This window comes from Gambusia affinis, linkage group LG08 (assembly GCF_019740435.1).
Source record: "Gambusia affinis linkage group LG08, SWU_Gaff_1.0, whole genome shotgun sequence".
NCBI classification, from domain to species: Eukaryota; Metazoa; Chordata; class Actinopteri; order Cyprinodontiformes; family Poeciliidae; genus Gambusia; species Gambusia affinis.
In genome coordinates, this window is record NC_057875.1 from 21,414,645 (window position 1) to 21,437,804 (window position 23,160).

The 23,160-nt window shown below is 39.3% G+C and overlaps 1 protein-coding gene across 17 annotated transcripts in view; it reads right to left on the reverse strand.

Annotated features, from left to right (window-relative positions):
• The window catches only part of LOC122835327 (neuronal cell adhesion molecule-like), a 91,320-nt gene extending 69,467 nt beyond the window's left edge, over positions 1 to 21,853 (reverse strand). For 6 of the 17 annotated variants that reach the window (XM_044124314.1, XM_044124319.1, XM_044124303.1 and 3 more), the window contains exon 1: positions 21,677 to 21,852. The gene's annotated coding sequence lies outside the window, so the exon portion shown is untranslated. Of the gene's footprint in view, positions 1 to 21,676 lie in introns of all 17 variants that reach the window. The other 11 variants (XM_044124315.1, XM_044124312.1, XM_044124310.1 and 8 more) reach the window with 3 other exon arrangements.
• Positions 21,854 to 23,160: the final 1,307 nt, after the last annotated feature.

Sequence of the window (23,160 nt, forward strand, 5' to 3'; positions counted from 1 at the left end):
CTTTGTGGGTGAAATCTTTTGTTAATGTCAGAGGTCAGAGGAGAAGCAGCAGATTGGCTTTAGACAATAAAAAAGTAACAATTACTCAAATAGCTATTTGTTTCAACCAAATTGTGGTAAAACATCTCTCTGAAGCAGATGGGCTACAGCAGCAGATGACCTGTTTATAGCCAATTCAACTGGGAACAGAAAACTGAGGCTAGAATCAAATGATAGAGTCTGATTTTTTGGTGAAAAATAACAAAATCATCCTGTCTTGTGAATCAAACTGATTGTGCTAAGTTTTTTTTTGGTTTTGGTTTTTTTCAAAGTCCTAGTAACTGATTTTTGTTTAATATTTACATCCTACTTGGTGTAGGTTGCAGACCATGTCCATCCCTCTATAATCCCAGTGTACCCACAGGCACATTAACAATGGAGTAAATGGAACAACTGGAGCCCCATTTTCGCTTTGACTCAAAAGACAAATCCTGTGACCTGAATAATTAACTTCATAAAGTTTTGGTTACTTTGGTTTAAAAAAAAACCAAAACAAACAATCTAAAAATAGATGTGAGATTTAATTGCTACATTTTAGAACCACTTTCCTTCATTTCTGAGAGTTCAGTCCATCTCACCGCTAGGAACATTACTTGGAAGCAAAAGTAGCGTAATCACAAAATCCAGCCAGTGAGTCATTTTTGAGAGGAGGTAAATGGATGTGTGTGAGTGTGTGTGTGCATGGTTGTGTGTCCTGTCTGTTTCTGTGTTGCCCTGCGACAGACCGGCGACCTGTCCAGGGTGAACCCCGCCTCTCGCCCCGGAACGTAGCTGGAGATAGGAACCAGCAACCCTCCCCACCCCATATAGGGACAAGGATGAACAGAAAATGCATGGATGGATGGTAAATGGATGTAAATCAACTTATTATGTGTGCTGCATCTCATTCACTCACCATTAGTACATGGTCTTTATATAATACCAGATGGTTTGTTGCAAAGAAAACATCTGGAAGCAGCTTAGTGTAAAAACCTTTCTGAAAAAGGTTACTGTTCTCTGAAAGACACTTGATGAAAGAAAAAATAAGGCATCTGTCTAACTTAGTGAGGCTTAATCAAATCAATGAAATAAGCAAAACAGAACAGAAATGGTGCATGTGGCTACAGAGCGGTTTATAATTTATCATTATAGCAAATTCAAGCCCAAAGCTACCAGAAAGGAAGATGTTGTTTGAATATTTTGAAGCCTGGAGGGTGACTCCTTTTCAGTCTCATAAGAGATTAGCTTTGCAAAGCAAGCTTAGCTGACCACATAGTGAGAGCAATGCATTTAACCAAGCAAGATCCTTTAATATGAAACTACCTGAGCAAGTATTTCAGGATGTAGCACTTGGAAACACTTAACTGTGAATCAAATAGCCCCGTTTATTGGAATGCACCTTTAATGGATTCAAATGCCCTATATATGTTCAGCCTCTGGTGTTATAAGGTATACAGTCAAAAGCTTATGTATTGATCAAAGCACTCCATTAGCCTTTTGATCTTTGTTTTTATTGGAGACATGTTAAGAATCTAACGGTAAGATGTTTTCAGAAGACAAATCTTTGCACTGACAGCAGGTCAACTCATAACAATTGAACTTATAGTGGATGCTCGCTTTCCACTGCCAAACATGTAAGCGTAAACAAGATTGTAAGTTTGGAGGATGCAATCAAGAACCCCTGGCGCAAACAGAGTAAAGTATTGTCCGATCTTTTAAAAGACTTGAGTTTGGTATCTTCTTGGAACGAGTTATTTCTTCACTTGGATGCCAAGCACAGAAGGGGGGCTGGAATTTTAAGGAGAGAGTAACAATTGGGCTTTTATTTCGTCAGAACTGCATAATTATTGAGGTTAATTCAACTCGGAGCTTGTGCACTATTGTCTTTGAATATAGCTGCCACCGCTTAAATGAATAAATTAGTGACAAAACAAAGCAAACAGACAAGCTGTGCCTCAATGCACAATGTCAGAGAGACTGCCTCCAAGGATAAGAAGAAGCTTTGTGGGGGGAACCCTTTAGTTTGATTTTCTGGAGACAACAGCTTTGTCATTTACAGGCATTTGGGCCTGGGGTTTTCTCATTGATGTGATTTCTTTGGTATCTGTGAAACATGCCCAGGTACTTACAACACAGAGACGTTTCAGGCAGCCTCCTGTCTGCTGCATATGGGATGTAATATTTTTGAAGGTGAATGAATGAACACACGTCCAAATGGTGAGAGAGGGGTGTTTTGAATCTACATTGGTTGTCCATTAAGTGCAAACTAGGAAGTAAGAAAGAAAGACAGAATAAGGACTGGAAAAATAAATCTTAGCTGTTGGATTTAAACTAGTCGACATTTTTCTTTTCTTTTTGTTGCCTTTTCAGTAACTAAATTCAAAGTTAAATATAAAGATTTATCAATTTCTCTTATACAAAAGTCAACTGGATGTCTTGGGACTGAACGTGTCAAAGTTTAAACCCACACTAGAAGCTACTTGAAGCTATTTATAATAATGGTGCTTTGAACTAAAGATCAGTCGCCACCTTCAGTCACTGGCATGCTTGACTTTCCCCTGGCCTGTATAGATAAAATAATGCCTCATATGCTCTACTTTTGTTCCTGCCAATGCCAATAATGTGAGCAAATGACACTACAAAGCCTGTTGCTCTCTCATGAACCAATGTAGGAAAACAATTCTTCAAGCCTATAGGGACAAAGAGCAGCACTAGCAGTTCATGTTTTTTGAACCAGTGTTTCACAGAAAAATGTAGCAGATCCATAATGAGTTTTTGTAAAACTAAAACCTTTTCCTTTTGTCTTGTAAAACTAACTGAGCTTCTGTAAACTCACCTACAGGTCATCTGCCCTAAAATATCAATGTCAGATGAATTTGCTGTTTCACCAGAGCCGGGTTCATCCACCATTAATGTAAAGCTGGGTTAAGGCAGCATCTTCTTTATAAATTTCAAGTGAAGTCCTTTATAGCTCACATCTATTTTTTATTACAGGATTGGAGGAAGGTAAAGGAATGAAATGAAGGTAGAGAAGTAAAACCATGCAAGAACTCTATCAACACAAGAAAAGTGGACCAGGATTTTTCTTTGCCCATTCCACTACCTTCACTCCACTCCTTCCTTCTCTTCCATCTTTCTCCATTTTCACTTTCTCTTCATCTTCATCAAAAAGTCTCTTTATCTCTTCCCAAACGGACTCTCTCCGAGTTATATCTATGAAACCCACCGTCCGAGTGAATATGAAGGTAGCACAGCTACACAGCCAGAAAGATACTGCACTTTCTGAACCTCAAAGCTTGCTTATATATGTTTGAACTCCAAACAGCAGCAATAAATAAATGAGCTCAGCTTCCTGTTCACTCAACTGTAACAACTGCTGAAATTAAATTGGTTCAGTCAACAGCGTTTTATCTCAGTTTACATCATTTTCTACAATGATATTTGTCTACTGAGGTGGGAATTGTATTTATCTAAAAATGTCCTTCTGGGATTCTATGTGTGTGTGTGTGTGTGTGTGTGTGTGTTCGAGCATTGGTGTATGTTTGTCAGACACTTGACAAGACTGATGACCGTTCGACAGCCACAGAGAGCTCTTGTCAGGGAGGATTATCCCTCTGAGTGGTGGTGAGGGACCAAAGACAGCTTGGGTTCAGGAGAGGGCCTGAGTGGTCTCTATCTTCAGGATCTCCTTCTCATATCTAATCTGAGAGGACAGTGAGGAGTGGCTGACCAGCACTTCTGTCTGGCTGGGTACATCTGACCTTTCAAAGTGCTTCTTGAGTGTTTGGTCACAAAATAAAGAATTAAAGGGGAGACCAATAAAAACTTTAGCTGAAATATTACAAAATATTTCAGATTAAGCCTCCCAAACTGTTTTGAATGCATCATGTAGAAGCAGAAAGCCAACCTTTTTAGATTTAGTTTAAATCTGGTCTCATTTGACCAGAGCACCTTCTTCCACATGTTCGCACTGACTCCTATGTGCCTTTTTTGTCTTTTTTTTCCGCAGTAGCTTTTTTTTTAACTGCTGTTCCATAAAAGTTAGCATTGTGGAGGCATTACTAATAGATAATATTTCCTCAGATTCTCCCACCTCAGCTGGGGATCTCTGCAGCTCCTCCAGAGTTATTATAGCACTCTTGACTGTAATTACACTTATGCCATACTGGTTAAAATTTCAGAAAATGGATTGAACAGTACTTTTTGAGCTTTTCAAAGCTTGGGATAATGTTTTACACTTACCCCTGCTTTAAACCGGTCTACATTTTCTCCCTGACTTGTCATGTTTTTTGGTCTTCATGATGACATGTGTTCACTAATGTGACAAACATCTCAAGTCTTAGCAGACGAAAAAAATTAAGACTATGTAACTTTTATTTTTCACTTTATAGCATGGTTACACGAAGTTAATGGTTGTAACAGCAAAATGAGAAAAAGTAGAAAGATCAAGAGTATATCTTGCAAAGCAATGTAAAGCAGAAATCCTACTTTTTTATATAAAGGTATGCAAGAAATTAAACTACAAATGTCCCCTGCTACAGGTGCAGCTGCTGACAAGCTCATCTGGTGTCACAGTAATCACTGTATTCAGAAAGTATGAAAAGTCCCAGCAACAGAAGAATGGCCTGGATCAACACTTTATTCCGCATTTCCTCTCTTCATGCAGAGATCACAATGCCAGTTAAAGCTGTCTGCTTCTATTCCTTCCACTGTGTACTTGTTATTGAGTGGCAAGTTAAATAGCCCCACAGAGTGGCAGGCATCCTGATCCCGGTGTGCCTTTCACATGGTAAACAGTTTCAAATGGGCCCGGTATTGTGCGGCTATAATACAGCATCTGCTTTATGGCATGGAAAAAATGCATTGTCACCAAGTGGCATTGAAAGAGCCATTCAGGGGCTGCCAGGGCCTCACCAAAACGCTAAGGCTTTGACAGTGACACGGGCTGGTGGGTGACGGTTGCGCAGCCTGCATTCTGGTTGGAAGCCGCTGCTGCAGAGCAATCGGTCAGGCCAAAAAAATGAAATGTCGGTGCAAACGACTCCAGAGACAGAAGATCTTTGTAGTCTGGCCATGTTTGAGAAGAGTGCACAGTGCAAACTAGCCAATACCCCGCATAACTTCAGTGAAGCTAAAACCCTCTCCAATGAATACATCCGTTCTCAATGCAGCAGCATAGCGGGTCAGAGTACTGCAGTGAGCACTGGACCTTGGCCAGACTGGAATGAGACACTATGCAGCCAGAGACAGAAGATGCCCCTTATCACTTAACTCTCCATTAAACATTTAGAGCACCACTCCTGCATTCTCCTTCACTGAAAGCTGCTGCTTTCTGAAAAAAAATAAAACTCAGAAATGTTAGGACTGGTCATTTCTACCAACATAAATCATACAGAATAATCCACGTTTGTGTTGAGTAGTTACACACTTTTTATTTCCTTGAGAAAAATATAAGGTGACTGAAGCAGAGAATAAAGAAACAGGACAGCACCATAACTGAAGCTATTTAAATCTGACCTCAGGGAATAAGATGTTATCTTGAGTTATATTTAATCCACACTGCAAACGAATTTGAGAAGGAAGAGACAAATAATAAGCTATGATTACACTTGAGCAAATGAGTTTCTTTTTCTGAAATGATGTAAGAGTTACTATAAGTCCAGACCTAAAAATCTATTATGGTTTTTGTGACACTGTTGTGACAATGATAAAAGTGATGATATGAACTATTTCTCTCTCCTATTTTACTGGTAACTATGTGGCTGTAACTGCAATCATAACCCCACAAACACAAATATTGCTCTTGAAAAACACACCCATTAGTATTACGCTTATTCAGGACACCGCACATAAAGAAGTGTGATTTCAATCAGTAAACAGGACATACTAACTGCATTTAATCATCAATTGATACTTTCATTGAACAAACAATGAGTAAATATAATAATCTCAACAATACAGCTGGAATTTGATTAATTCTTGTTACAATTAATCAAAATTCTTAGAAGAGTTTGGAAATTCAACAGGACTACAGTTTAGGGTCAAGAAAAGGGCAGATAATGTCTGCAGATCTCACACATCCTGTAAACAAATTGCTGGACAAAATGTTATTACAAAAATCTGCTGCCACAGAGACAGTTTCATCTACCAGGCTGTCTTTATGATAAACACTTAACAGTCAGAGGTTGTAAGAAAATGAATGGATGGATGTTATATATGTGGACTAAGCTCCTTTTCATAGGAAGAAAAAAAATAAAGTAGCATTCCTTCTTCCCCGACTGTTAAACTAGTCAAAGGTTCCTGAACTTTCTTCTCTTTAACAGCTAAATAGATAAATAAAACTCACTTTTTTCTACTTGCAAAAAAACCCAAAAAAACAATCATGGCTTGCTTATGAAAGTTGTGGCTTCTCCACTAACAACGTTATTCCAAACAAACTTTTCTCAACAAGTTGGCACGAAACTGGGAATGATGTCACAGCTGACTTAGGAGTGCTCTGCTTGCAAGGAAAAAAAGTGGGATTGCTACTTGTTTTGATGCTAAACACTATTAGCAATAAAAGCTAATCATAGAGTATTTCTATCCAATTAATGCCTTCACAAATTGATTGAAAATCTGTTGGAGGAGCTAAGCTGAAGCCAAGGAGGCCCTCCTACATCCAAGATTTTGAGCTCATCACAACAGATAAAAACACAAAAATACCAGCGGAAACATAAAAATACTGGCCAATAAATATTGAAAGGTTGAAAGGTTTGATTGCTCTTTTTTTATTTCTTTTCAGAAACAAATTCTTGGTTAAATGGACCTACTTTTAGATCTGAATCTGCGTGAGGTTTGAATAGCTTTGGGCTTAGTTGCAGACGGGCGTTGTGTGTCCTGTGGTGTGTTTTCCCTGCTTTTCCTGTACCTGCCACTATATCAGCAAAGCCAGTGACAGCGGAAATAGAGGTGTTCACTTCAAGGGCCATCAAATACAATGTAGGGAAGAGTGCAACACTTTGCTGTTTGGAATACACAAAACAAGGCTTCTGACAGCCACAGATAATAAATAATAATGCTATGACACACTTTTATGACACTATGAAGTGCAAGTGAAAGCAAATAGAAAAAAATGGAAGCAATTCTCGGTAAGTGGAAGCCTAGGTAATTGTAGTGCCAGTGCTACAAAAAAGAAAGACAGAGCCTTACAAATTTGTTTCATTAATATTTTATAATACGAAGCTTTCAGGAATGTTGTTAGGTCAGAACGTTGCCTCTGTTGTGCTGCAACTGACTGATTGCGAGTATTGTAAACATCTTAAGATGGTTGGAACAATTATTCTAATTTTCTTTATTTGTTATATTGGTAAGGTTTGTTGTGAATGTTCTTTCAATGTAAATCCAGAGCGTACTTGAATTTAACTGGCAAAAACACAGTAACGATAATAATCCTAATATCCTTGAAAAAAGCCTGCTGGGTCCTCAGTTTTTTCTTGGAACTTAACTTTTTTATCTGACAGCTTGAAGTTTAATTGGAATCTCACTGTAGCTGACCATTTATAACCTAATAAACATATGGTATATTATAATATTCAATTTTCTTTTAATACACCTGCCAGAGTAAATTTCACACGTTCTAAGCTGTCTTCTGTAATTCTCCAAGTACGTAACTTGGAAATTTAAAATGTAAAGTTTAAAATACTGCGACAGACTGGCGACCTGTCCAGGGTGAACCCCGCCTCTCGCCCGGGACGCAGCTGGAGATGGGAACCAGCAACCCTCCCGACCCCATTAGGGAAGAAGGGTGTAAGAAAATGGATGGATGGATGGATGGAAGTTTAAAATAAATATCAACAAACCTCAATATTTCACCAATATGTTGTCATTTTTCAACCCTTCGAATAGGTTCTCATATTATTTTAAGTCTGTTTTAACGGCACAACAATGTGAAACCATATTCAAGGCAAGGTCTTCAAGTCATTACATAACTTTCTGTTTTTATCAATAATCACTGGCTTTGCCTTTATACTTCCTGCACACTGAAGTACGTTACAAATCCATAAAAATAAAATGTAACGGATTTATGAGTATGAAAAGCCCCTTTTTAAAGTCATGCAACAGCATCTCAAATGGATTTACGTCCAAACTTAAAAAACCCTAATTTTCATTTCACCATTTATCTCTCATAAGCTTGTCAGGCACAGAAAACACAGACATGCTTAGGTTGTTCTAGCTCAGCAGGGGCTAAGTGGTGAATAAAGGAGGTTAACTGTGCAGTTGTCCAATGTTATGTAAAATAGCCACTTTTTTACCAGTTTACCATGTCTGACGGTGAAAAAGAGGAGGTGTGTCAGTCAGACTGAAGCTTTGTGACGAGCTGTCCTGGATAGGTTTTCTATTGCCACCTACTCCATTATGCTTCCACAGAGCACAATATGTGTCGCTACAAGGCGTCATAGAAAAAGACGGACCTCAGTACCAGAGATAATTTAGTGTTTCTAAAGGTTTAATTCAAAAAGCTTCTTTTCGTTCTCGTCCTTTGGGACGTACTCTTAAACCAAGACTGTCACGGACACCACATCAGCCATGTTGTGGTTCGCTTCAAAATTCACATCCAAAATCCAATTTCAGCTGAGTCACAGCTAAGATAAACAGCCCTAGTTGAACAAACTCAGATGCTTCTGTTCTGCAGCCAAATCGTCAGCTTGTGCTTTGGCTGCATTTTCAGGCTAGGCGGGGAAAAACAGCTTGCAAACAATAAAATCCCCTGAGAACGGAAGCAGACATGACAAACCCTTGCAACTTCTTAACTTTTGTAGTGAAACAGAGGAGAAGAAAATTGCTTGGGTATTGATAGTAGAATCCCATAAGCTTTCCCACATAGGCAGGGACACAATGAAGACAAAAGTACCAGGGGAGAAGACTTATCCTCAGGCCCCCAACAGGTACATTGTTTAGAGCACTGAAAGGAGACATGTGTATTTGGGGTATATCTGACTAAGATGGGCCAAGTCCTGGGCACTTATTCTTTCTGATACCGATCTGTCTATGTTTCACACAGTGAGGAGGTTTAAACAGACTTATGAATTGGTTTCAAAGCCTGAAGGTTATGAATGACTTAGATAAAACTACGTGCATAAAAATCGATCTTTCTCTCATTGTCTCTTCTCAAAAACCTCCTCCTGAACTGTTTCACACACTCCAACTTTAAAACCTAAAATATTTCATGTGACCTTCACTCTGATTTAGTTTGGACTGTGTGTAGGATGGCATGACTGACATTTTAAACCTGTGGTGTGGTTTGGGTGGGTTCAGTGTGACTGGATTTCATCATCACTACCCCCTCCTTACGTCTTCCCCAGATCCAGATCCAGATTATGGGAGCCTGGTTATCACTCTCTCCCAGGGTTGGCTCTTAGGTGCACAATCAGAATAATCCTGAAGAGTATGACTTGTGACACCAGAGGCTTAATTAGATTTTTTTTGACAATGCAGAACTAAAAAAAAATCAATTCAATCTTATTTCTATGTAGCTGCTTTTCTGAATAATTAAATGTTTTATCACTGCACAGGCAACTGAGGAAAAATGACTACTATCATCACTAATCCTAATTTTGAATTAAAATGTTCACCTAAATGAGAATGATAATCAGGAAAACAATACTGGTGCTCAACAAGAGTTAGCATCTGTGCTTGTGAAAAATGTTAAAAGTGATGTGGAAACAAGAGAGTCAGATAGAAAGTGAAACGATGTGAGGAACAGAAACAGGTTTGAGATTGGGAGCCTGATGGAAAGTGGTAGAGATCAGAGTGTAATCTGTTCCCAGGGCGGCGAAGGATCCTTTTTAAAGTCCCGGAGGTTTAAATAATTCCTTAAGCTCTGAGCACTTCAGGATCTTACAGACAGATGTGGGAATGAAACTATTGTTTTAATCATCACACTTCAGTCAGGCCAAGTCCAAATGCTCGGTACAGGTCAGTTATGACTTGCTATGGGTTTGAATGTAATGTTACTTTGGGTGCTTTAATTATTTGTTTGAATAGTTTTTGTTGTTGTTTTCTGGCTGGAATGGCAATTCAAAAAACAACTCCAATGATTTTTGCTTCTGGCATAATTCAGATTGCATGTTTGACCACACTTTGTATTGAAAGGCCTTAGTTTTATTTGTTGGTTTTCTAACCTGTACATTCTATTAATTCATTAAAAATCTACTGAATATTTATTTGGTGTAAAATAATTTAACTCTCCAAAAGTACCATTAAAATATCCGAATTACTATGTCACGATAACCGTATGTAAACCTCTGAACCTCCTAAATAGTGGAGACATTGGGCAGCTGATAAAATGCATAACAAATTTTTAATCCTTTAAACCAAGCCAAACACATTTCATGAAAGTAGTGGGAACATCTAAAAACTGGCCTTTGGCTCCTGCAAATCCCAAAATGTCAACTACAATAAAGGCGCTAACATCAAAACTGGGAGCTATATGAATTCCACCTCAGTGATATATTACAAATGACCACGAGTAAATGTGTCCTATTTTTCTCTCCCAGGAACTGTGGAGGCGTGTGCCATGGCACGCAGCGAGCCCTCTGAGTAACACATCCACCACGATTCCACTCATGGAGAGACGTGGTCATTGTGCAGAGAGCCTCAGAGGCCCAAAACCAGCCAACCTTGAAGACCCAAGCTTTAGGTCTGCTCCAGACCCGAGTCTTTTCAGCTTCCAACAACACAATACTGACTAAATCCAAAAGAATGAAAGTCATTCATTGCCAACTTCCCAGTATACAATGGTGCAATAGTGTGAGAATGTGAAGAAAATGTTAAACAAAGATGAGTAACTTTTTTTTTTTATGAATCATTCCAATATGCTTTTAACACCACAGGGATTTGGCGATCACCAGAGGCACACTGACATCGAATCATGGATATTTCCACACGGACTTATTGATATTTCCACATAAATAGAGGCAAACATAGACGTGAAAACGCCCAGTGTTACCGCAGACAGCTTTCAGACATTTGATTGGGTTATCAGGCTGGCCAGCCTCAGAGAAAATCCTGATAAATGAAGCTGCCATTTGTCTGTTTGCCCTTCAACACAGCAAACCCAGTTCACAGAGAGAAAATTATCTCCAGGACAATCACTGTGTCTTCCAGCCTCTAAAGATGCCAAGTGAGAAGCTGGTAAAAGGACTGACCACAGGGAGATTATGCTGATTGTTATTCCTTCGCTGCTTTGCTTGATTCCAAATTGCTTCAATGCAAATCCTTAACCCACAACAGAGGCTGTCCTGCCTACAAATCAAAATATGTTAAAAGACTATTTTAATTTAAAAATAAAGTTTTGATGAAGAGAGGATGAAAAAACATGATTATATATATTCACATACATATACCATTGGATAAGAGAAGGAAATCTATGTTTGTTAGCAGCAATGCAATTTGAAATGATTGACGATTTTAATAAAATCTTAATGGCAAGACATGAATTTTACAATTTTGGCTCTTTTAAATGTTTTTATTATTGGTTTGGTGTGGAAAGGTTTTGCAAGTAGTTGTTTTCTAGGAGCCATTTCTGAGACAAATAGTCAAAAATGGCATATTATACTGTCCTTCCCATTTTATGAGTGGGTGAAAGAATTGGGTTTCAATGACAAAAATGTAAACCCTGGAGAAACAATGATGGATTATTAACTAAATGTTCCCACACACATGAATGAACATAAAAACATACATTTGTATTAAAGAAACTGTTTTAAGTGCCATTGGTTGTGGGACTAGTGATCTGACCTAAAACACTTCTTAACATTGTATTTCTCTTCTCACTGAATAAATGTATTCAAATTAAACGTTGGATTTAGTTCGTATTAAGGCGTCTTTAGCAAGGGCTCCCAGTAAATGTGCATGTAAGAAAATACATAGCTGGCAATAAATAAAAAACTGCATTTGAAAACACTATTTCTCAGATGTTTGTCCTGTGTAGGACAAACGTCAGTGCTGCAACATAATCCTCATAAAAAAGGAAGAATATGCAGTAGTAGCCTGGGAGGGTGACTCACTCTGCTAGTAAACATGTGTGGTGATCATTGTTGTTTCACATTAACATTAACTAATGCTCCATTTGAATCTCTGTAAACACATGAGCTCAGAACGGAACAGCTGATTGGTTTAAAGGAAGGAAAAAGGGATTTGGTGTGACAGCAGCACTAAATTTTATGATTCAAATGGTTTTCTGACCTCAATCCTACCTAATCATTCTGAAGCCTGGAAAAAGATTATGTGGGTATAGATTATGGTTTTACAACATGTGGCATCACAGCTAAAAAAAAAAATTGATATCTTTGTTATTTATGCATTTCATTTTTAAAGGATGTTTCCGTATATCTTCTGGTGGACGGAGGGAATCTCAGATGTTATTCTGTCTCCTCTGGGACATGTTTTTTTCTACCCTAGGAATCCCATGGCTGTGTTTGGGGGAGTTTAAAGGATGAAAAAGAGGGAAAGAAAAGCCCATTGGTCTCAGCTCCACAGAAACAGCCTCCAGAGCCAAGCTGTCATCCCGCTTGGATTAAGGGCCCTTCATTTGTGGCTACTGAACTGCTAGCATGTTCTCTTTAGCCGGGGCTGGGCTGTGGGCGGGGTTAGAGGACGGATCAGAGGCCGAGGGCATTAGAAAAGCCTGGCCTAAATAAGATCTTGGGGTCAGAGAGACACATGAACCACGGCAAATTTGTTTCCAAGTCAACTTCATTCATGACTTGACAGCTAAAAGTCTTCCTCTTTCCTGTTGATTCATGGGCATAATCTATACCTTGGATTTGCTTATATCTAAAATTGCCTTGTCCTATGACTTTACACGATGTAACATTCACCAACGGTTGGGCAAGAACACAGATGCTTATAGCAGAAACACTAAATCTGTCATAAGCACAATTTGAGCTCTCAGTGATACACAAACGTACACAAATTTGTAGTCACCCCTGATGCAAATGTGCAAAAAGCCTGAAAATAAATTGATCATTTTATTGAACAATAAAATAACATTGAAATATTTAGAAAGGAAACTATGCTTAAAGCATAGTTTCTTTAGTAGGGAAAAAGATACTTATAGATGCTACTGCTAACTGTGCTAGTTGCTAATTATTCACTTTGTACAGTTTGTTTCACCCTAACAATTCTTTTTAAATTAAAAGCCAACAATAGGATACTCTGAGTTCTCCTCACATTACAGGTCTAAAAAGACATGGCTTGGGGAAACTGAAATACAAATTGTATGCATAGTGCTGGTATCAATGCTGCACCACATCTGCAGTGGTCCGACACTACGATCTTCATAATTGAAATCTCAAAGCTGTGCGGGATATCACCACCTCCCCTTGAGATCTATAAATAGATAGGAGGCAGCTCAGAGACAGCTTGTCTTTGCAGGTTAGGGAGGGACATGGTTTGGGAAAGAGGTTAGTGTCGAGGATGGAGATTAAAAAAAAGATTGAGTGTTAGAAAACCTAACAACCGCTACATGGCAATCAGTTGTTTGGGTGTGATGCCGAGAAAAAATCTTTCCTGTCCTACAGTCACAAATATAAACATGTGGTGCTAAACTCTAACAAAGTTATGTTTACTCAGATGAGTTTAAAATTCAGCAAGTAATATACTAGGTGAATTTGGTGAGAAACAACAGAGGAACATTCGTGTTGGAGGATGTGTGAAACTGTGACTGAGGTTCTGTTTCAAAGGCATTAGGCACCTTTTTCATCTTATAAAATACCAGGAGATTTCAAACATAAATCTATCTACTGTACCTCTGCAAGAAAATCCCAACGGCTCTCTTAACAGGATAAAGATTAAAATACTGTACAAAAATGTATACAAATAAATCAACACAGAAATGTTTACCCAGACACAAAATCATCCTTGTTTTCTGGTCATCCAGTCTGGACAATCTTGAGAAATTGTGCAAAGATGAATGGTCAAAGATTGCTCCATTTGAATAGTGTAACCTTCTAAAATATTGTCAAAGAGTAAGTCTTGTTCTTTTGTCAAAAAATATATTGTAGTATTAACAGTAAGGGTGCCAAAAATTGTGCCACCAGTTATTTTGTAAAAGGCAATTCTTTCTAAATATAGATATATTTCCTCTCAAATAAAGGTGTTTAAATTAATGTTAGATTTTTTTTTCTGCATTTCTCGAATGAGACTGTATCGCTACAATACAAGGCTGCCGACAAATTAATCTTCTTTTGTGTTTTCTGAGCTATTCACAATGCAAATGACATCGATGCCTGTGCCAACATGGATGTGTGGTGCAGTGTTTTGTAATCTCCCTTCAGATTAAAGGAAGGATGGAGGCTTGAGAGCGGACCGTTCCAGAACACACTCGTCTTTAATGCCCCTGAATTTTGGAGAGCCCATGACCCTGCCAGTGAAGTAATGCCCACCTCCTGTTGCTCTAAGGGCAGGAAAGGGAAGCACCGAGCGTTGTTTTGTCCTGCTGCTAGGGCTCCAACAACCTCTCTAAACATCAGCTGCCCTTCCTAAACTGACAGGAGATTTAGTAGAACCAATGCTTCTCTGTGATGAAATCTGCCTTTCTGTCCCCTCTTCTACATCAACAACAAAGAGAGGAACAGCACCCGACTTTTTATTGTGTTTCTTCTCCAATGTAACCCCTGCATCACCCTTCTACCCACACACACACTCTGATATATGCACGCACACAGCAAGGAAGAGGCAAGAAAAGCCGCTCCACCAGTACAGACAGAGAAAACAGGCCCCTTTTGTTCCCCTTGCCCCTTCTCAACATCGCTGGTGGTACATGATCCGCCCCTCCTCCCTGGAACACCCTGAAAGCATCAAAACACTCTCCCTGGCCCCCCCCCTCGCTTCACTGTTTCTCAAGAATTACACCCTGGATGCACATTTTTGTCTCATGTCCTCATACTCTATTTTGTAAATCTAAATGAGACTACATTAGATTGAGACATGAATAAAACCAAGATGACATGACCTGCAGGGGTCAGAGACCATGAGCATAAAACCAAAACCATTACCTTCCATTATCCTGGTGACCCAGTTCAAAAGATGGCTCGATTGATGTCGCTCCCCCCAGCAGCTGGTCACAACAACAAAAGACCATGTCTACATGTTATTACACCCCTTTACTCTGTAACAGGGTGAAATAACATGACACTTCTGATAATAGTGTTCCCTTGGCAACCCTGAGTGATTAGGCTTGATGACTGTCAAGCTGTAAAGCTTTGGAGCAATATTGTGGTCACAGTGGGCCGTCACGGGACGTCTACACTGACCTTTACTCATCCACCATCTGTCAAGACCCCTATTGGCCAAAAATAACACACTAATTTTAGAGGGAGAGGCCTTATTGAACAGGAGCTTGATAACTCATTAAGGACATAACAACTCCAGTTATTATTTCTAATTAATGACCTAAAGCTAGAAGATTTTTAAACAATTAAGCATATACCTGTTGCGCAGTGCTTGTCCTGCCTCTGCTAATACTGGATCTAAAACTTGGTGGCATTTAATTAGCATTTAGCTTCCTGCACACACAACAGATTCACACGTCGGAGTTTTTTAACTTTTTTATGTCAAGTTTAAAAAATGTTCACAGACTGCTAAAATTGTTCATCATCAATTCCCTACAGATCAAAGTTCTTTAATCTATTGTATCTAAAGCGACACAAAGGGAAGCGATGCAGTGATCGTCATTTTCTACAGCTTTATGGTAATGCCGAAGTGTCCCAACTCCACCTGTTGCTGCACACTGCTGGAGAGTTGGTTGAAAATGGGGTAGTTAAAGAAAAAAAAATCAGCTGCTTACAAATATCCCTAATACAAAAAACAGACATTAATGCTGAGCAAAGGACTCCCACCAATCAAAATAACATTGGCAAGCTATCAGCTTGTTGGCAAGCTAATTCAGATAAAAGCAATCAGAAAATGTTCTTCAATTTGTTTTAGAATCATTTTATTAAGAATACAGTATCAAAAATAATTAATACCTTTTACTCATACCCATCCATGCCAATTCTTGATTCAGTTTCCATTAAACTTTAAATGCTAGCTCAGAATCTCGTATGACTGAGAGGAAAAGATAAACAGTTGCAAGATCTCAAATTTTTTGGATCCAATTTCACAAAACCTTTGACCTACCACTGCCTTAGCCATGCTCAGGAAGTTCAACTTTCTTTCAGACATTTCTAGTACCTAAAATCCAAAAATTAAAATGTCTATATCTCTGCAAAAGTAATACAATAACAGCAATAATTTAAAAAAAAATGTAATGTTCTAAGATTCAAAGTTGGATTTTTGAGAATGTTTGCAAGTAAAAACATAATAAATTCTAATAACTTGACCAAGGAGTTACTTGTAGTATATAATATTTTATGAGCATCCTTGAAAAGTTCTGAAAAAGATTAAAAAGTGGAATAAAGCAACAAGACTTCACATCTTTTCAGCTAATTAGTCAGGAGGGGTGCTCTGAGCAACCCATAAATCACCTCATTCATCCGTTTTTCCAAGCTATACGTCACAATTCCTTTTGAACAGAATAATAAAAGTCTAAGCTGTAAACGTCAACAGATGCAGCTGCATTTAGTGGATTCACAAGAAAGTGTCAGTCCCTATTAGAGCTGCTGCCTAACTGCCTGTGAAACTGTAATTGCATCCACCACGTTGCCTACCATATATGGAGACAGACGGAAAGAGAGATGTGTTTTCATCTTTACATAATGAACATGTCTGTAAAACACTCTTCTGTGATGCATTCCTCTGACTCTGCATACATGTATCTGAATTACAACTAAGTATTCCGTGAAGAAGGTGAGAGTGTCGCTTCCCCTAATGAGGCGCACATTGGTCCCAACGAGAGCCAAAAATGTTTGTGACAAGGGGTCCAGGCAATGTCAGTGTGCTGCGCTGACGTGTGTGACTGCTCTGCCGGGAAGAAACACCCAGGCCGAAGTGACACTAATGGATAGGCACGGGCTTCCATCAGTCCCTGGAGATTTGGCCTCATCTCAGCTGAGCAGCACAGTGGCAACTGGATCATATATGGGTCCCCAGAGCACACTCAATCATCCGGTCAATCAGCAGGGCTGACACATGATGGTGAATTATTGAATTTTGCCTGTGCAATTTTTTGTGACAAGTAAAACATCATGGCTCATTGATGAGTGCTGGATGTGGTTTTCCTTCAGAGAAGGACTATTTCTGATCTTTTTTTTTTTTTCTCTTAGTCATTCGCCCATTGTCACCTTAGTTTTATTTCAAGGTAGAAGATCTGAAAACATATCCAGAGCATGCATACCACAAATTAATATCTATGTAAAAGATAGGTTAAATTTATAAAGTGTGAATTTGTGTTAGTATCTATTTTGCAGTGGACAGCAGTCACATGAATCTCAGTTTGGGGAATCGGAGCTCCTTTCATGGGTGAGTCAAGCCAACAACGTATTAGAACAGGGTTCATCTAATAGCCAAAAAACAAAACCTTAAACATTTTGGAGTTATTTAATGAAAATCTGTGTTGTTTCAAGTATAAAAGTCACTGAAACGTGTTTGGCTAACACATATCATTTTGCAAACAAAAAGATGCTGGCATGTAGCATGGACTGTGTTCCAACACAGTCTGACAGATAATGACAAAGTGACAGTGTAACACTTTATACAAAAACTACTTCTTAAACTGTGTGTGAAAATTTGCAAAGTAAAAGGTGACAGGTTATATGTAAGATATGTGCCAATCAGTTTTATAGTTGAATTTTGATATTCTGATTTCCAGTTTTTGTAAAGGTTTGACCTGTTCATATATTTTAGCGGATATATTTTATTTGAGCCGGATATTTTTAAAGCTCTTTAATTAATAAACATCAAGTCTTAATATTAATAAAGAATTATGTTTCTGAGCGGTCCAGTCAAAGTCCAGACCTAAGTCCAAATGAGAATCTGTGGCAAAACCTGAAACTTTTTGCTCGCAGACACTTTCCATATAATATGACTGAGCTGGAACTGTTTTGGAAAGAAGACAAGGCAGGAAATTTCACTCTCTAGATGTTCAAACACTAAAATATTTGCAGCTTGAAGAAATTAAATACAGATCTAGACTGTATTTACTCTGGAGAACTAAATACAAATGCACACTCTTTAGTTTTTTTAATTAAAAAGGGAAAATTGTTTGCCTTTTACTTCATAATTACGCTCCGTGTTTTGTTGGGCTATTGCACGAAGAACCAGTGAAATATATTGATGTTTGCAGTTGCAAAGTGAGGAAATGCGAGAAAGAGTTTAAGAGGTGTCAGTGCTTTAGCAAGGCACTGTAAATGTCATCCATAATGAACGTTTTTCTCACTGACTGCAGCATCAGTCAGCTGGCTTGTTTAATCAGTTCCATCTGAGAATGACTGACATGAGTCTGTCTGCTACATAAATGAGTGTCCTTGTCGAGATAATCGCCAACTGAAAGGCTCCCAGGTTCAGTCCAGTTCCTCACAGCGATGATGTAATCGTCGGCTCAAAGTGACACAGAAGAACGCTCTCTGTCAGTGGGGCACTTTGTTCCATCCTGCAGCGTTCACCATGCCACAGATAGCCGGTCACAGAAAGAGCCTCAATCGTTTCTCAGAGCATAGTCTGCGTACTTCTTCAGCCCACAGGGTGGAATTGGTGGCATTTTCCCTCCAAACACCCAAGCTTTTCCCACAGCCCCCAGAGCAGAGAACTAGCGCCACTGCTGGTTTTAGGTCAGGAGTGTGACTTAGACTGGCGCTCTCTCAATAACTCCGGCCAACGTGTGTCATTGTAATCCCTTAGTTATGCAAATCTCCCCCTCGCCTTGGTGCCGTTTGCGCCAATGCTGAGAGTAAAAGATGGCAGCACAATGTAGGTCACTATCTTGTCCCGATTTCTCCTTATTTGTCAAGTGGGCCTGAAATGTTCCCTGTTAGCACAACTCCAGGCAGCTGCAGAGCGATGCCTGCTCGAGAGACCACCAAAAAATCCAGCAACGCAGCGACGTCGCCAGTTTTAACCTCCTGTTTCTGCATTAATGCTAACAAGGCATAAGGCAGGGATAGAGGGATATTGTTATCTTCTTAGACAGATTAACTGTAGTCTGTGTGGAGTGAATAAACATCACTGGAAAGTGTGTCAGCCTTTTCAGAAAGCACTGAGGCTTCAGACAATAAAGCAGAGGTCATTAGCATTGTATTAATTTGGCCAACAGAGCAGAGAGCGAAAGTGTGCAGTCGAGGCATGTGTGTTTGGGTGGGTTGTATGAGTGAGAGCGTCTGGGAGGATGACGAGGAGCAGGGGAAAGAGGGGTGTTGTTGAGATGTTGGATGATGGCGCGCTCCCCCCCGGCCAAAGCTTTGATTGGGCGCGAAGGGTGGGGGAGGCTAGACAGAAGGAAGAGGAGGGGGTAGAAAGCAAAGGATTGGGTGAGAATTGGGTTTTTCTCAGTGCAACAATTGTTTGACTTGTGAAATGATAGGCTGAGAGATGCAACTGGTGAAGTCTCGATGGGAGGCGGATGGTGTGGTGAAAATTAGACCAAACAGGCTGGTCAGTGAAAGCCAAGATAGAGTTGTGATATGAGCATGACAGGAATTAAACATGTGGGCAGCAAATCAGCTTATGATATGAGGGATTTTCTGTATTCAGGCAGCAATTTCATCCACACAGGTCAAAACAGGAACTCGGCAACAGTACAATTAAAAAAATAATAATAATAAAACTATCCACATTTTTATCAGACATAGTGAAATATATCATATTGCTCAATAATTGCTTACTTTATCATTCGGTACTTATTTTTATTCTTTAAAAATCACACATCTTGATGAGGTGTGGACTGATAAAAGGACTTCCACATCACCACAGATGTGACCAAAAGTTTCAGTTTCTTTGTTTGTTTTACACCAAAATTAAAAAAAAAACAGCCACATTAACCGCATAGGTATCATAATGTTACCTTTAAAATGTATCATTATTTATGATACTTTTTTAAAGAAATATATAGACTAAACTTTACCTAAATCTGGAAGTAGTTTTCAATTCAGCTCATATATTTAGTAATTAAAATGTAAAAGCGCTTTACAAAAGAAATAGGGTCACTTTATTTCTATTACACAAAAATATTGACACCAATCAATTCATAAAAATGCAATGCGATTCTGTAGAAAAATTAGATTCAATGTAAACATTCAGGAAGTCAAGCCGACTTTCCAGCAGTACTGCACACTGCATGTGGTGACAGTAGAAAGTATCAACTCTCTGTTCAACAGGAGAAAACCTTTGACAGAATCCAGTCATCCTGTTTTGATGCAACAATTTAGGTTTGTGCTCCGCTTGAACAAGTTCAGCAACAAAACTAGTCCAAAAGACAAACTAACTGCTAGCAAGCAAAGTTTCTTCATATTAGTCTAGGAATAACTGCAGTGTCCTTCTGCTACGGAAAGCTTAAAGGAGCTTTAAACTCCCAAAAGACACACAAAGATCAGAGATTAGAATACTCTGAGGATTTGGCATCATCACAATGTAAAGCAAAAGGAAGCACCTCTACCAAAGTCAAAAAAAATAACATGCAAAGAATTATATTATCATTTTAAGCTTATTTAACCTAAATTCTCAATATGCATTCTAAAATAATGGTTACCATTCAAACAAATGTTTAAATATATATCTATGATGATACTCTCTCAATAAGGTCTCAGCCTAGTGCAGAAGTAATATGACTTGAAATATGGGAAAGATTTCTAGAAAACAACCCTAATTTAGTTTTCTTCATACTAAGAACCAACTACTGCTAAAAAAGACATTAGAAACTTGTCAACAGTCTGCTTGAAAGAACAGAAATCTACGTAAAGTACTGCCTAATCTCTGTAAGGCATATTGTTTTCGATTTTAGAGATAAAGACAGAAAATAAAACCAAACCTTGGGGGACTCCTATTATAATGTTCAGAAACAGGCTTAAATGTTTTAAACTGGCTTAAATTCCCCAAAGTCCAAACATATCACCAAGTCTGCCACGCATACGGTTATGGTCAACAGAACCAAATACTTTAATCGAATATATTTAAAATGTGCTTTACAATTTCAGTAACGTTTGGGACTTTATCATTTTTTTAAAAAAAATTTGACATGATTGGAAAAAATGGATAGGAAAAATTAATCAAATATTTAGTTGGAATTTGGCTGAGTAAGTACAACCAGTGGGAATAATTTAACATAATATCTACTCAGAGATATTGAAATCTATTCAAAGGAAATGATAATTGTAACTATTTTTTTTATTTATTTTTTATCATATGTGAGGGTAGGACTAAATAAGTGGCAATCATTCTTCTGGGCATCTTTTGAGCAACCTACAACTACAACCACGCGTCGCTTTTGCAGTTGAGATGACACCAAGTAATTTTCTCCAGCAGAACATCAATGTGAATACCAGAAAAGTACATTCGGCTTTCAAATGGCCCCTGAACCCCAGCGAGAGAGCTGTCAGGAGGTTTGTGTTTGCAGAAACCAAATATCCAGCTCAGGGTGCTCGAGCGGCTTCTCCATCCACTAACTCGGGACAGCGAACTGTAAACTGCACCACCCGCGCGAGCCCGCGTGTTCGTGCTACAAATTGTGTCATTTAGCGTTGCTTACCTGACTATTCCTCTTCGATGCGACACGCGAAGCCCGGTGTGCTCCGTCTCTTCAGCTCCCCCTCCACGGAGCGCTTTGCTGCTGTGCTGTTTATTTACGCGGAGTCCCGTTCAGAGCCGAGCCTCCTGCACTTGCCTCCTCCTCCTCTGCCTCACTGGTCCTCTCCTCCTCTCCCACCAGTTCACACACGCGGGCGGGGGCGCGCGGCAGCTATATCCTCCAGGGTGTGCGCATGCACTGCAGCGCCGCTCCTGACGAGCGGTGGCCTCGAGGCAGTGAGCCGCTCCAGTAAATTGTTACAGAAATATACAAGCTATTAGTGCTTCAGCTTCCCCTCGGGTTCCGAACATAACAGCTGGAGAACAGCTGGGCCGGTTTTTAGCATGAAACGGGCCAAAAGTTCCCCTTTCAAAGCTGAGCAATGTCAGCTGTCTGATATGCAGCAGCAGGGAGCCGCTTTTTAAGTATACAGGAGCAGCTGCCACTATGCCGGCTGAAGACTGTATAAAACATAGGACATTAATCTATGACATTGGTATAATCTCACAATAAAAATGTAAGGAAAATCCTACCACATTTGTTTAGGAGGTTAATATGACAGTAGTATTTAGCAAAGGAAAAAATATCGTTAAAAATTCATGTATCTTTAGTCATGTGGTTTCAACTCTAAAAGTAATTTTCTCAGAGATTATAATATAATGTCTTACTGACAGCACTGTAAAATGTAAAAGTAAAGTGTACTCAAAAAGAAAAGTGACCTGAACTCATTCCAGCTTACTCTGTTGACTATACTAACTTAAACTTAGCAAAGACAACTTTCTACTGAGGCAAGTAATCAAACTCATCAGCAGCAAGTAACCCGAACTTGGAGTTATGAGTGAGCAAAACGCATCTGCATAACCAGCAAAAAACTCGGCATCATTCGGCAGCTCTCGTTGAACGCACATGCGCATTGGACACTGACGAGTGACGACGTGTTTGAAAGAAACGCCAAACTGTCAACAATACGGCGGTTGCTGCAGCTACGTTTGGTCACGGTAAGTCCCACTGTTTTTTAGCAAACTTATATTCGTTATCTCGGCCATATAATTCATCCGTAAGTCCAGGTTTTGAGGTTAACTTTATGTGTAATGATTTAGCGATGCCTGGGACTAACGTTAGTCGAAAATATCATGTTTATTTAGTGGCAACAAGATGGAGCGGAAGAGCAAAAAAGCTGTCCGGGGCGCAAAACAAAAAAAGGAAAAGGGATAAGAATAAAGATGTTGGCGGGTTAAAAAAGCCGCTGTACTGTTATAGAAGGCTTATGATGAGTAGACTGCCATAGGTGGGGCAGCTGTAAACTGTAGGAGAAGCAGCCGTGATGAAGAAGTGTAGGGTCACCAGATTTGGGTTTCTGAAAAGGAGGACACTTCTTTTTTTGTTGGCGGGGGGGTAGAATCGGCGGACACACATGCGCCAACGGGGGGTGGAGATGGGGGAGA